The following is a 12,324-nucleotide window of genomic DNA, read 5'->3' on the forward strand; positions in this document are numbered from 1 at the left end:
CATTCTTGGGAAGGCTGCACTTTCTTTCGCGCTGGGTGGCTCTCCTTACAGGGTGCACTCGTTGCACGTGGGGCTCCCCTGTGCAGGGTACACCCCTGGGTGGCACAGCACTCCTTGCACACATCAGCACTGCGCATGGGCAAGTTCCACACGGGTCAAGGAGGCCCTGGGTTTGAACCTTGGACCTCCCATGTGGTAGGCAGATGCCCTATCCATTGGGCCAAGTCCGCCTCCCTCTCTCTTTTTCTTTAGCATTCAATGATTTGATGATAATATGTCTTAGTGTGGGTTTATTTGGGTTTGTCCTGTTTGGCATTCATTGAGCATCTTGGATATCTATATTTTTGTCTTTCATTAAGTTTGGGAACTGTACACCCATATTTCTTTGAATATTCTCTTTGCCCCTTCCTCTCTTCTCCTTCTGGAACTCCCACTGTGTTTATATTGGTATACTTGATGATGTCCCACTGGCTGCTCAAGCTCTGTTCACTTTTCTTCATTCTCTTTTCTTTCTGCTCCTCAGACTGAATCATTTAAATTATCTTATCTTCAAGTTCACCGATTCTTTCTTCTGCCAGCTCCAATTTGCTGTTAAACCCCTCTAGGGAATTTTTAATTTTTATTACCATGGTCTTCAGCTCTGTTTGGTTCCTTTTCATAATTTCCATCTCTCTATTAATATTCTCTTTGTCTTCACCTGTCATTTGCCTGATTTCCTTTAGTTCTTTGTCTAGGGTTTCTTTTAGCTCTTTAAGTAAATTTCAGGCCATTTAAAAAATATCTTTCTTCTGTATATACCTTTAATATATATTTAAATTATATTTTAATAGGATCATTATAATTAAAAGATAATAAAAGGCCTTAGTTGTAAGATAAAAGAAAAGCTTTAGGTATGAGCCAGTGATTTTAAATTTTAATTTGTCATATAAACATAATGCCAGCAAAACATTTTGGTTTATACAAACTCACAGTTAAGTTTCTCCTGATTTAAACTTCCCACTTTTTTACATTGATTTTAAGAGCTAAGGAAATTATAGTTTCCATATCTTGTTTAAAATTATATGTATACATATATATGTATTTGTATTCAGCTAAAATCATGATAATGATTCCTTTTCACTGGATATCTTATAAAAAGGTATAATTTTTTTTTTTAGGAGGTACTTGGAATTGAACTCAGGATCTCAAACACATGAAGTATGCACTCAACCATTGAGCTATATCCACTCCATAAAAGGTTTAATTTTATGAAAGTTTTACATTGTTGCAAGTCCTAAGATTTCATATATTAGCTAAAATTGTAATTTTCAGATCCTTAAAAAATTTTCAGACCTTAGACAAATGATTAAGTTAATTAATAAATAATCTATAGATGCCAGGACAATTTTGATTTAAGAAAGAAGTATAAAATATTGGTCATGAAACATAATTTATACCAGTATTTCTTAGAATAGTAATGGAGTAACAAAATATGGAAGTGCTTTTGTATGTGATATTATAAATATGTTTATTTTTGCCATCACAAATTTGTTAAAATGGAATTAAATGAATGCCCATAGAAAAGTATCTAAAAAGTTCTTGATTTTCTATCTCCTATTTTGCCTTGTGTCTGGAAAAAAATAAGAGTGAGTTACTTTGGTTAAAGATGATAATATCAATGGTTGACTATACTAGGTACTGGGAGTGGTTCTTGAGGAGCAGAGTCTTAAACATGGGGTGTCTGAAGTGGTTCTGGGAGTTTTGCAATTGGCTCTCTACTCTAATTGGACTCAAGGGTACTGATTACTCCCTTTCCAATAACAAAGAGACTGGCATGAGTTGGCAGTGGAGATAGGCAAAATAGCATCACTGGATTCCTCTACTTCCATGCTTATAAGAAGCAAGGATCTGGATGAGAGTTTTCAACACCGTAACAGGGTTTTGTGGAGTCAAACAGTATAATGATATTGGCTGGCTCCTCTTAGATACTCTGGATACTCTTACAAAAGAAAGAAATGAGTTAAAAGCTTCAAATTTGAAACTTAAACACTGCATGAATGATGTCAAGGTTTCTATGTGTGCTCTGAAAGAAAATCTTGTCTTCTGTAGCCACAGGCTTGAAATATCAGAGAACCAAACTCAGACTCTCATTGTATGAGTGGCTGAGTTACAAAGGAAACTAAAATCTCAACCCTGCAGGGTTCATGCAGTTAAAGTGAAGGCACTTAAGAATTGAAATCCAGAGAGTTGGGATGGAGACAGATGGGATGATGATAATATTGGTGGTGACATTGGAACACTGAATTCTGCTGAGACTTTACCAGATAAGCCTGCAATGGCCTGCCCTGTCCAGGCCACACCTTGTCAACTTTGTATCATCCAGCCTCCAGCCTGCCCCAGGGAACCTGAAACAACTTCCAGCCCTGAGGTGGGTACCAGCGAAACTGAAGCCTGCCCTGCCCAGCCTCTGGCCTGCCCCGTCTAGACCTCCTCTCAGCCCTGAGACACTTGCCAGCCAAACTCTAGCATGCACTGCCAAGCCTCCAGTCTGTCCTGAGGAATCTGCCTTCCAACCCCTGCCTGAGGAGATTAATCCTGTCTCACCAGAAGAAAATGCAAGGGAATGCCCTGAGGTCAGTAGCTTGCAAGGCATTTCTAATTCTTCTCCTTACCCACCCCCACCACCTCTGGTCTTCAAGACCTATTACTAGACTAAAATCACAACAAGCCCCCAAAGGTGAAATACAAAGTGTGACCCATGAGGAAGTAAGGTATACTCAGAAAGCACTGCATAACTTTTCCAACTTATATAGACAGAAATCAGGGAAATATGTGTGGGAATGGATACTAAGGGTATGGGATAATGGTGGAAGGAATATAAAGTTGGATCAGGCTTAATTTATTGATATGGACACACTGAGCAGAAATTTGGATTCAGCGCTGTAGCTCAAGGGGTTAGAAAGTGCTCTAATAGTTTGTTTGGGTGGCTGACTGAAACTTGGACCAAAAGATGGCCTAGCATGTCTGAGGTTGAGATGCCCAATTTGCCCTGGTATACAGTAGAAGAGAGAATTCAAAGACTTAGGGAGATTGGAATGCCAGAGTGGATTTACCATTTGAGAGCTGCGCACCCACCCCACGAATGTCCAGAGGACACACCTTTAACCAGGACTGGGAGGAATAAATTTGTAAGACTAACTCCAGCTCCCCTGAAGAGCTCTGTGGTTGTTCTTCTCTGTTGTCCAGATATTGCTGTAGGGAGGGCTGTGATGGAATTAGAATTCTTAAACATTATGGGGATGATCAGATGTCGGTCTGGTAAAAGTCAGGTATCAGCAGTTACTCACCAAAGTCAAGGTGGGCATGGCTACCGCAATGAAAGGCAAATTCAAAAAAGCATTCAAAATTGTTGAGTCGCGTAGAGTTATGGCATTGGCCAATACATCATGGGGTACCTACCAGTGAAATAGACAGGCAGTCTACTAAATTTCTTCTGGATCTGTATAAACAGAAGAGTTCTAGGTTGAGTGTACAAAACCCTAATTCAAATTACAGATGCAGAGAATCACGGCCCCTTAATCAATTCCCAGACTTGAGACAGTTTACAGACCCAGAGCCCCTTGAATGAGGAGGAGGCCAGGTCTTCTTGGAAAAGGATCCTGTTAAACTGCCCAAATTTATACTGTTAATCTCCCTCCCACCTTTCCCCAAGGAGATCTATGGGCTTTTACCAGAGTAACTGTGCACTGGGGAAAAGGAAGTGATCATTCATTTCAGGGATTATTAGACACTGGCTCAGAAGTGACATTAATTCCAGGAGACCCAAAATGTCACTGTGGGCCACCAGTCAGAATAGGAGCTTATGGAGGTCAGGTGATTAATGGAGCTTTAGCTCAGGTCTGTCTCACAGTTGGTCCAGTGGGTCTCCAGACCCATTCTGTGGTTATTTCCCCAGTTCCAGAATAATTGGAATAGACATACTCAGTAACTGGCAGAATCCCCACATTGGATCCCTGACTTGTGGAGTGAGGGAAAAGGCCAAGTGGAAGCCACTAGAATTGTTCCTACCTAGCAAAATAGTAAACCAAAAGCAATACCGGATTCCTGGAGGGACTGCAGAAATTAGTGCCACCATCAAGGTTTTGAAGGATTAGGGGGTGGTGACTCCCAGCACATCCCCATTCAACTCTCCTATTTGGCCTACACAGAAAACAGATGGATCTTGGAGGATGACAGTAGATTATTGTAAACTTAACCAGGTGGTGACTTCAATCACAGCTGCTGTCCCAGATGTGGTATCATTGCTTGAGCAAATCCACATGTCCTCTGGACCCTGGTATGCAGCTGTTGATTTGGTGAATACTTTTTTCCCAATTGCTATTAGTAAGAACCATCAGAAAAACATTTTGCTTTCAGCTGGCCAGCCCAGCAGTATACCTTCACTGTCCTTCCTCAGGGGTATATCTGCTCTCCAGCCCTATGTCATAATATTGTCCACAGGGATCTTTTTTTTTTTTTTTAAGATTTATTTATTTAATTTCCCTCCCTCCCCTGGTTGTCTGTTCTTGGTGTCTATTTGCTGCATCTTGTTTCTTTGTCCACTTCTGTTGTCGGCAGCGGCACGGGAAGTGTGGGCGGCGCCATTCCTGGGCAGGCTGCTCTTCACGCTGGGGGGCTTTCCTCACGGGCGCACTCCTTGCGCGTGGGGCTCCCCCACGTGGGGGACACCCTTGCGTGGCACGGCACTCCTTGCGCGCATCAGCACTGCGCATGGGCCAGCTCCACACGGGTCAAGGAGGCCCGGGGTTTGAACCGCGGACCTCCCATATGGTAGACAGACGCCCAAACCACTGGGCCAAAGTCCGTTTCCCTGTCCACAGGGATCTTGTTCATCTCGCCCTCCCACAAGACATCACACTAGTCCATTATATTGATGATATCATGTTGATAGGACCTAGTGAGCAAGAAGTAGTAAAGACTCTAGACTTATTACTAAGGAATTTGCGTGGGAGAGAATGGGAGATTAATCCAACTAAAATACAAGGACCTTCCACCTCAGTGAAATTTCTAGGTGTCCAGAGGTGTGGGGCATGTCAAAATATCCCTTCTAAAGTGAAGGATAAGCTGTTGCATCTGGCTCCTCCTATGACCAAAAAAGAGGCACAGTGCTTAGTTGGTCTCTGAGTTTTGGACACAACACATTCCTCATTTGGTTGTGCTACTCTGGCCCATTTACTGGGTGACCAGAAAAGCTGCTAGTTTTAATTGGGGACCAGAACAAGAAGAGGCTCTGCGTCAGATCCAGGCTTCTGTGCAAGTTGCACTACCACTTGAGCCATATGATCCAGCAGTTTCAGTGGCAAATAGAGATGCTGTCTGGAGCCTTTGGCAGGCCTCTATAGGAGAATCACAATGCAGACCCTTAGGATTTTGGAGGAAAACCCTGCCATCCTCTGCAAATAACTGCGCCCCTTTTGAGAAACAGCTTTTGGCCTGCTACTGGGCCTTAGTAGAGACTGAACGCTTAGCCATGGGCCATCAAGTTACCATGAGACCTGAGTTGCCTATCATGAGCTGGGTATTGTCTGATCCACCAAACCATAAAGTTGGGCGTGCACAGCAGCACTGCATAATAAAGTGGAAGTGGTATATATGAGATAGGGCTCGAGCGGATCCTGAAGGCATGAGTAAGTTATATGAGGAAGTAGCCCGAATACACAAGGTCACCACCTCTGTCATGTTACCTTCTCTTTCCCAGCCCACAGCTTTGGCCTCTTGGGGAGTCCCTTGCAATTAGTTGACTGAGGAAAAGAAAACTCGGGTCTGGTTTACAGATGGTTCTGCACGATATGCCGGTACTACCCAAAAGTGGACAGCTGCAGCATTGCAGCCCTTTTCTGGGACATCCCTAAAGGACAGTGGTGAGGGCAAATCCTCCCAGTGGGCAGAACTTCGAGCAGTGCACCTGCTTCATTTTGCTTGGAAAAAGAAATGGCTAGAGGTGCATTTGTACACTGATTCATGGGCTGTTGCCAATGGTTTGACTTGATGGTCATGGTCTTGGAAGGGACATGATTGGAAAATTGGTAACAAAGAGGTCTGGGGAAGAGGTATATGGATTGACCTTTTTGAGTGGGCAAAAAACATGAAAATTTTTGTGTCCCATGTGAGTGTTCACCAGAGGGTGACTTCAGCAGAGGAAGATTTTAATAATCAAGTGGTAAGATGACCCATTCTGTGGCTAATGCTCAGCCTCTTTCCCCAGCCACTCCAGTCATTGACCAGTGGGCTCATGAACAAAGTGGCCATGGAGGTAGGGATGGAGGTTATGCATACGCTCAGCAACACAGACTTCCCCTTACCAAGGCTGACTTGGCTACAGTCACTGCTGAGTGCCCCATCTGCCAGCAGCAGAGACCCACACTCAGCCCGATATGGCACCATTCCTCGAGGTGACCACCTCGAGGTAAACCTGGTGGCAGGTTTACATTGGACTACTTCCACCATGGAAGGAGCAGCAATTTGTTTTAACAGGAATAGACACATACTCTGGATATGGGTTTGCATTTCCTGCATGCAATGCTTCTTCCAAAACTACCATCTGTGGACTTATTGAATGTCTTATCTACCACCATGGCATTCCACACAGCATTGCTTCTGATCAAGGAACCCATTTCACAGCAAATGATGTGTGGGAATGGGCACATGCCCATGGAATTCACTGGTTTTACCATGTTTCCCATCACCCTGAATCAGCTTGATTGATAGAACAGTGGAATGGCCTTTTGAAGACTCAATTAAGGTGCCAACTAGCTGGCAATACCTTGCAGGGCTGGGGCAGTGTTCTCCAGGAGGCTGTGTATGCTTTTTTTTTTGTCTTTATTTTTTAATGTTATATTAAAAAAATATGAGGTCCCCATATACCCCCCCACCCCCTCACCCCACTCCTCCCACCACTGTGTATGCTTTAAAGCAGCGTCTACTCTATGGTGCTGTTCCTCCCATAACCATGATCCATGGGTCCAGGAATCAAGGGGTGGAAATGGGAGTGGCATCACCCACTATTACCCCTAGTGACCCACTAGGAAAATTTTTGCTTCTTGTCCCTGCAACGTCAAACTCTGCTGGTTTACAGGTTTTAGTCCCAAAAGGAAGAGCGCTGTCACCAGGGAATCCAACAATGAGTCCATTGAACTGGAAGTTAACACTGCCACCTGGCCACTTTGGGCTCCTCTTACCTCTGAATCAACAAAGAAGGGAATTACTGTACTGGCTGGGGTGACTGATCCTGACTATCAGAGGGAAATAGGACTACATCTACATAATGGGGGTAAAGAAGAGTTTGCCTGGAATACAGGAGATCCTCTAGGGTATCTCCTAGTACTGCCATATTCTGTGATTAAAGTCAATGGAAAATTGCAACAACCCAACCCAAGCAGGATTAACAATGGCCCAGAATCTTCAGGAATGAAAGTTTGGGTCACCCCATTAGGCAAAGAACCACGATCAGCTGAATTGCTTGCTGAGGGTAATGGAAACATGGAATGGGTATTGGAAGAAAGTAGTGGTAAATATGAACTTTGAATATGTGACCAGTTACAGAAACAAGGACTATAATGGTCTTGAATCTTCCTTCCTTGTTCCATTATGATGATGATTGTATATATACACAAAATGAATTTCTTTGTCTTCTTCCCCAAACTTTCCCCTTGTCATATAACAAGTTATATCCATTTCATAATATGAGGACGTCAAGTTTGAGAGTGAATATTACCCAAGAACCTGCACCCTATTCGGTATGGAATTAATGCGTTTATGGTTGTACGCAGGACAGTTGAACATTGTTAGGCAGAAATATGTATATATGCAAGTTTTGTTATTGTTTTTACTTAGAGACTATGGTTTAAGGTAATGTGTATGGTTGCTGAGTTGACAAGGTGTGGGCTGTGATGGTTAGGGTATTGTGTCAACCTGGCCAAGTAATTGTGCCCAGTTGTTCAGTCAAGCAAGCACTGGGCTAACTGTAATACAAGGGCATTTATGGACTTTAGTCACCATTGACTTTACTGCAGTGGTAAATCATAGATAGCTGATTACAATTACATCAACCAGGGAGATTGCCGTCAGCAATGAGTGGCACTTAACCCAATCAGTTGAATCCCTTAAAAGGGGAAGTGATTCCAGCATTGAGTGAGAATTTCCCAGCTCATCTTTGGACAGCCAACGACTCCCAGAACTCATCAAGAACCTTCAGTGGACTTTCATCGGAGCCCCTGGTTGCAGCCTGCCTGCAGAACCTGGACTTATGCATCCCCATGGCTGCATGAGAGACTCTTATAGAATCGCATACTGTTGACAGATATCTCTTGTTGATTCTGTTTCCTTAGAGAATCCTGACTAATACACAGAGCAATATAAATATGTATGTACAAAATGATGGTCATGATTTTCTATTTGTTTAAGAAAGCTATAATTGATTAAAACGGTAAAGTTAATATACATACATTTTTATTTAAAATACTGATAAGTTAATTATATTTTAATACTTTAAACGTATTACCTATTGTGTATTTATATATTTGTATATACCTAATACATAGATATAAATGTGCATTCATAAATTCTTTACTTATTCATGTAATAAAGTATAAAAGGAGTAGAATTAGAATTTGGGACTTTTTTTCTGTAATCTGGCTAACTTATTTTATGCTCAGTAGAGATTCCCTTATGTCACCAAAACATTCAGTTAACCCTTGGCACTTTTTTTTTAAAATCCCCCCCTCCCAAATTGGTTGTGCTTGCTGTCTGCTTGTCTTCTCTTTAGAAGGCACTGGGAACCAAACCTGGGACCTCTCATATGGGAGAGAGGCTTTCAATTGCTTGAGCCACCTCAGCTCTCTGGTTTGTTGTATCTCATTGTCTTTTCTTCTTTGTGTCTCTTTGATGATCATTCTTGTTACATCAGCCTGTCTTGCTAGCTTGCCTTCCCCAGGAGGCCCTGGGAACCAAACCTGGGACCTCCAATGTGGTAGGTAGGAGCTCAATCATTTGAGCCACATCCACTTCCTCCTTGGCACTTTTTTTTTTAAAGATTTTATTTATGTATTTAATTCCCCCCCCCCGCCCCCATTGTCTGTTCTCTGTGTCTATTTGCAGCTTCTTATTTCTTTGTCCGCTTCTGTTGTCGTCAGCGGCACGTCAGCAGCACGGGAAGTGTGGGCGGTGCCATTCCTGGGCAGGCTGCACTTTCTTTCGCGCTGGGCAGCTCTCCTTACGGGGTGCACTCCTTGTGCGTGGGGCTCCCCTACGCGGGGGACACCCCTGTGTGGCACGGCACTCCTTGCGCGCATCAGCACCGCGCATGGTCCCTTGGCACTTTTTGACATACTCTTCAACAGTTCTTTATTGTAATGGATAACAGCTTTACCAGATGTTTACAATTTATAAAGATGGATTTCCTTGTTTCCAGGCACAAATTTCAGTTTCTTTGCTACCTGCCACCCAAAACTAAGATAAGGCCACCTACCTCAGGTTTTTTGATATGTTAAGACCCCACCCCGGCCTCAATTCCTTTTTCTTTTTTAAAATTATTGTAAGTTTACAAAAATATCATGCAGAGAGTACAGAGTGTCCATCTCTCCCCCCACATACACAGTTTTCCCTATTATTAACATTTTGCATTAGTTTGGTCCATTTGCTTCAACTGATAACCAATATTATTATAGTTATGTTATTCACCAAAGTCCATAGTTTTCAATAGGGTTCACTCTTTGTGTTGGACTGTTCTTTGTTTCTAAAAAATTTATTGTGGTGACATATAATCACCTAAAAGTTCCCATTTCAATCACTTTCAAGTATACAATTCAGTAGTGTTAAATACATTTACGTTGTGCAACCATAACCACCATCCTTTACCAAAACTTTTCAATCACCCCAAACAGGTCTGTACCAATAGAGCTTTTAATTTTCTCCTGATTCCTTAATTTTTCATCAGTGTGGCACATTCATTGCATTTGATGAGTACATTTTGGAGCACTGCTACACCACATGGATAAAAGTTTACATTGTAGTTTACACTCTCCCCCAGTCAATTCAGTGGGTTATGGCAGTATATATAATGTCCTGCTTCTGCCCCTGCAATATCATTCAGGACAACTCCAAGTCCCCAAAATACCCCATATCACACCTCTTCCCTCTTCCTGCCCTCAGCAACTCCTGTGGCCACTGTCTCCACATCTGTTTCATCCGCCCAAGGGGGCTGGGACTCAGTGCGGAATTCCACTCTGATGATGTGTTTGAATCAAAGCCCTAATCTTAACATAATTTAATCTCAGATGAATCTAATACAAAGGGTATCACTCCCAGAGAAACAGCCTAGTTTACAAATATAATCAATATCTCTTTTGGAATTCATAAATAATATCAAACTGTCACAATCCTCTATGATCGTCTTTGGCTACTCAAGGGGAAAAAATCTTGTTTTATCCACCCCAGACCTTAGCTACTGCTGTGAATTTAACAGATTGCTGAATCTGTTGCCTACTGCCACCCCCCCCCCATCCTGCTAACAAAAATTTCTTAGCTCTAAACACTTCAAAAGGGTAGCTTTCAAAAAAAAAAAAGTAGCTTTCCTTCTTATAGGTCCTTTCTGGCACTTAAATTTTCCTCAGGTTATTAATCCCAAACTTACAAAAAATGGATGTGAAAAAAATAATCTGTTGTGGTCATTATAACTAAGTAAATGTAAAACCTAGCTCATCAGGAATGGCAACTAGTGTTGCGGCTAACCTTGCTACAGTAGTTTTCTCTTTTCACAGACAATCCAGTCTACTTTGCTGGAATTGTGCAGCTTCACTAAAGGAATGGGCCCACCCTGAGAGTCCAATAATTGGCTCCTCCTGCTTTGCTCAATGATGCTTATACTCCCAATAGTCTCTGCTTCACTAGGATCCTACTTCTTATGAAGACATCAGGTTTCCACCTGTCTGCTGCAGATTAACTCATTCTGTATACTCAGGGAATTGGTAGGGTCTTTCATATATCTAAAATTACCACTCCTTTAGTGGATCATCTTTTCCTGAGAATGATACCCAGAAACTGCCAGAAGAGGCAAGAATAGAGTAGTCAGGAAAACTCACCGGAGGGATAATGGTGACTCCTTTATCATGCATACTTCCAAGCTATACTTCTCAGAGAAGGATAGGGCTCTGGAAAAGATGATGGAAAATCTGTCCCTGAGCCCATCAGACATGTTAAATGATAGGACTTCTACTCAGAAGCCCAACAACAAATTTCAATTTAAGTTCAATAAATTTCCAAGGGGAAATTTATGCTTTCACAAACACTTCTTGCTGTGTCTATATAAATACAATAAATAGTATATCTGTGACTATACTAAAAGAAAAAAGCCACTTGGATCTCTAAAAGAGAAAAAGCTGGACTTTGGGACATGTTTTCATTGCCTGGCTTTGGTAATCTATGTGTGTTCAGGGCCCATTATAAGGATTAATAACCATTTTCGTTTCTGGTCATTCCCAGTGATGCACTTGGCTGATAAATTCTGTCTAGAGTTTTACATGCTACTGTGCAACCATTGAAATGTCAGATTTGCTAATTCAACCTACAACAAAAGGAGAAAGAGAGCTAACTTTAGTTCAACTATAGACCACAGTCTTTGGACAATCTCTTGATGAGCAAAATGTTGGGCAATGGTGAAAAGATGAATAATAAAGTTCTGAGGCCTGACTGGATTGTGTGGACTCCAAAAGAATCCACAAGAAAACTACCAAAGCTAATAAACAAATGGAGCAAAGTAGTGGGGTACAAGATTAACACTCAGAAATCAGTTGTACATCAGCCATGAACAATCTGAGAAGGAAATTGAGAAAACAGTTCTACTTACAGTAGCATCTACAAGAATAAAATATCCAAGAATAAATTTAACCAAGTAAGTGAAAGACTTGTATACTGAAAACTATAAAACACTGCTAAAAGAAATTAAGGAAGGCCTAAATAAATGGCAAGACATCCATATTAATGGACTGGAAGACTTAATATTATTAAGATGTTAATACTACCCAAAGCAATGTACAGATTCAGTGAAATCCCAATCAAAATTCCAGCAACCTTTTTTGCAGAAATGGAAAAGCCATCCCCCAGGTTCATATGGTCATATGGCATTTCTTTTTTTTAAAAAGATTTATTTATTTATTTATCTACCCCCTGCCCCCAGTTGTCTGCTGTGTTCTTCTGTGACCGCTTCTATCCTTATCAGCCGCACCAGGAATCTGTGTTTCTTTTTGTTGCATCATCTTGTTGTGTCAGCTCTCCATGTGTGCAGCGCCA

General features: G+C 41.9%; 1 long non-coding RNA gene across 1 annotated transcript; it reads left to right on the forward strand.

The window, feature by feature from the left end:
- The first annotated feature begins 1,157 nt into the window (after nt 1-1,157).
- On the forward strand, nt 1,158-8,641 carry LOC105744791 (uncharacterized). The gene is made up of 2 exons (XR_001117746.4): nt 1,158-2,612; nt 7,115-8,641. It is a non-coding gene; the product is annotated as an uncharacterized lncRNA (long non-coding RNA).
- The last annotated feature ends 3,683 nt before the right edge of the window (nt 8,642-12,324 follow it).

The sequence above is a fragment of the Dasypus novemcinctus genome, chromosome 23, assembly GCF_030445035.2.
Source record: "Dasypus novemcinctus isolate mDasNov1 chromosome 23, mDasNov1.1.hap2, whole genome shotgun sequence".
NCBI classification, from domain to species: domain Eukaryota; kingdom Metazoa; phylum Chordata; class Mammalia; order Cingulata; family Dasypodidae; genus Dasypus; species Dasypus novemcinctus.